Genomic DNA, 3,620 nt, shown 5'->3' on the forward strand with positions numbered 1-3,620 from the left:
CAAACGTGACTGCCGCGTCAAAGCGGACGGAGTGTCAAGCCGCAGCACTGTCAAATGGGCTTTTATGACATTTTCACAAAACAAAAAAAAAAAAAAAATAAACGGAGGCTGTGTTCCTAAACGCCAACTTTCGTGGGAGCGCGGGCGAAGCTGTTTGGAAATGGCAACTGAGCGAAGGGTGATAACGACAAGCGGGTGTAAGCTTCGGTTGTAGAAAACTAGCAGCAGCTGACGGCCGTGAATCATGCCAACCAATATAGCAGCCGGAAATTTGGAAGAGTACGGGAAATACGAACACACGCTGGCATATGCTACGAAAAGCTTTGAAAGTGTCGAAAGTTGAGTAATCATGAATGAGAGTGAGAGTACGCGCAGCAGTGGCCATTGAGAGATAAAAATATTTATTCGCATGTGCAAAATTATTTAGGTAAGTAGGTAGACATATTTTATATACACTTAGGTACATATGTACATATATATATTATACATAGGAGCAAATAGGTGTTGTTCTGTGTGCTTGATAAAGCACGAAATGCTGAAACAAACCAAAAAAAAACTATAGAGAACGTAAGAGAAGGGCAGCCGCTGTGGGCAACAAATGTCTGTACGTGTGTAAGAGAGCGACGCTGACGCAGTGCCTGTCAAAGGGCTGAGCTGTGCTCCAACCGATCAGCTGATGGCGAATGGGAGCAGCGTCGCAACAAACGAAAATTTATATTACAAAAAAGCCAAATAAAACAAATGAGTTCGCCACCTTAATTCATGCATACATATATCATTCGTTGAAGTTTGAGTGTGTGACGAAGCCATGCGAAGTAGCCAAAGCGGTGCTGGCTGGTAGGGAGTATCATTATTTGTATCTGCCGGCAGCGCCGCATTACTCAGTGAGCTGATTAGCCTGTTGGCTTTTGAGCTGCGCCCCAAATGCACCGCACACCTTTACCTACTCCTTAGGGAGCACCAAAAAAATCGATAGAAAACCTGTTCGCTCGCAAAAAACGCATATCAGCAAATGCATACAAATAAACGCTCACCAGTGCGCTCTCGGCACACCTGTGTGTCGGTCACATTGGCGCGGTGTAAGTGAGCGCCGGCCAAATTTTGTTAGCTGTACGTGCGCATTCTGGCCTTACCCTCACCGCGCACGCAGATCCAGCAGCTGACCCGCCACCAACACCAACAACGCTGCCGACGCCGCACGACATGCGAAAGTACGAAATTTGACTCACATGTTTGTACCGGTTACGCTACGCTGCCGTTGCTGCTGCTGAGCGTGTGCATTTGCTCAGCGCAACTCAACAAAGCGTATCGAAAATCCTTGTCGTTAATTTTCAAGTTCATTGTCAAGGTCGCCCGCTCGCTCTCTTGCGGGCTCTGCTGCTTGCTCACGCCGTTCGGCGCTCACACTCTCACAGCCGTACCGGCAGTGCCGACGACGCTCACCACCACCATATGGCGGCGCAACAACAATCAACTGTGGCTGGTAGCGTTTGCGAAGCCAGCTGCAGCAGCGACAAGTTTTACTTTTCACTTTAATTCATTCGCATTTATTTTCGTTTTTTTTCCACTGTCGTTTATAGCTTTCGTTTTTTGCTCAGTTGCATCGCTTTTAAGGCTTTGTTGACAAACATTTCTACCTACGTGTGGGAATCTAAGTGTGTGCATCCAATGTATAATTGCAATGTACTATTCTAATATTTATATACATACATACATATGTATATATATGTACATACATATGTACATAAATTTGTGCAATTACGTATGGCATATTTTCTTATATGGTGTGCAACGCCTATTGGCTTACTTTTGTAATCTTCGCAGCTGCGTTTTAGCGCATGCAATTTTCAGCATCTCATTAGCCACGTAAAGCCTAAGTCTAATTTTACCCGAGCGCACCATGTTGCACAAGGATATTAAAACTTTTTCCTTACTCAACAGCTGCTTGTACTGGCTGGTTGGTTACAAAGCTAGTTTTTATGGTGGGAAAGTAATGATTTTGTAAATTTTTCTTCTTCACCTCCAGCTTTCCAATTTAAATGCACTTTTTCCAGAATTTTATAGTTTCGGCTCTCCTAGTAAGCCGATACAGATTTTTGGCTCTCATTTCAACTACTGTCGCAATACAAACCTCACACGCAGTTATGGGAACAGGAAGAGCTTCGTGAATACAATGGCCGTAAACTAACTGACTCGTTTCCTAATTTCTGGAAATCATCGATTAATTATGCCTTGAACAAAGTATATATATATATCACTTAGATTTTAACAACCAGAAGGACATGTGAGTCCTACAAAATATACAATATTTATTTATAATTAATCAGCGAGATGAGCTGAACCAATTTAGGCATGTTCGTCTGTCTGTCGGTATGTTTGTCCGCCCGTCTATCCAGCTGTTTGTGTATACCCGATCTAGTTCTCAGCTTTTGAGATATCGATCTGAAATTATGCGCACTTAATTCTTTCTCCAAGAAGCTGCTCATATGTGAGAACCAACGTTATCGAACAACTGTAGCATATAAAGGTCGACACAATTCGGGGTTACCTACCTAAAAAACAAAAACACATAAACTTCAAATTTAATGGAGATTGTTTATTAACATTCGAAAGAACATTCTTTGGTATTTAGCTGTTTGTGTATACCCGATCTAGTTCTCAGCTTTTGAGATATCGATCTGAAATTATGCGCACTTAATTCTTTCTCTAATTCTTTCTCCAAGAAGCTGCTCATATGTGAGAACCAACGTTATCGAGCAACTGTAGCATATAAAGGTCGACCCAATTCGGGGTTACCTACCTAAAAAACAAAAACACATAAACTTCAAATTTAATGGAGATTGTTTATTAACATTCGAAAGAACATTCTTTGGTATTTATGTTTTGTAGATCATCTCTTTCAAATGTTGGCTGCGGCTACGTCTCAGATGGTCCATCCGTTGAGTACAATTTTCGAAGACTCGTTTGAGCAAAAGATGCATTTTGAACGCTTTCAATTTAAGATCTTGACGTAAAATACACGAAGTCGTTCCATACGTCAGTCCGACTTGTGCGAATGTTGAACGGTTTGTAAACGATGTTCAGCTGTAAGTCTTTCCATGAAGAAATGCCAAACAATACTGAACAAAAAAAAAAATATGACAGCTTGACATGGCTTACGCGTGATCTGTCAGCGAAAGACTATTGAAAAAAGTACCTCTACTTGGACCACCCCCTCGATTACATACAAACTGGTGGATCTATATCAAGTTTTTGAGTGGACAATTTTGTTTTACTTGACTAGATAAGTATCTGCCCGAAATTTGGCGATTATTCTACGACGTACAATTATGCTTCGAACAAATTGTTCAGATTGCACTATTATAGCATATAGTTGACATACAAACTGCCTGATCCATATCTTGTGTGGAAAACTTTTTTATTTGACCAGATAACTTAACAAACTTCGGCATATATTATTGTTCCCAGGCAGACCTACATTCTTCGATCAAATACGCGGCATCTTGCATATCTTTTAAAATTTTTTAATTGAAATATTTCGAAAAAGTGAACAAAAACTTCTCTGTTCAAAAAACTTGAAAATTTCCGCAGAGTCATTTAAATAGAGCGTGCGCCTATTG

General features: G+C 41.0%; 1 long non-coding RNA gene across 1 annotated transcript; it reads left to right on the forward strand.

The window, feature by feature from the left end:
- The first annotated feature begins 297 nt into the window (after positions 1-297).
- Positions 298-2,878, forward strand: LOC126752143 (uncharacterized). Its single transcript, XR_007665963.1, has 3 exons — positions 298-427; positions 492-2,527; positions 2,776-2,878. It is a non-coding gene; the product is annotated as an uncharacterized LOC126752143 (long non-coding RNA).
- The last annotated feature ends 742 nt before the right edge of the window (positions 2,879-3,620 follow it).

The sequence above is a fragment of the Bactrocera neohumeralis genome, chromosome 2, assembly GCF_024586455.1.
Source record: "Bactrocera neohumeralis isolate Rockhampton chromosome 2, APGP_CSIRO_Bneo_wtdbg2-racon-allhic-juicebox.fasta_v2, whole genome shotgun sequence".
Classification (NCBI taxonomy): domain Eukaryota; kingdom Metazoa; phylum Arthropoda; class Insecta; order Diptera; family Tephritidae; genus Bactrocera; species Bactrocera neohumeralis.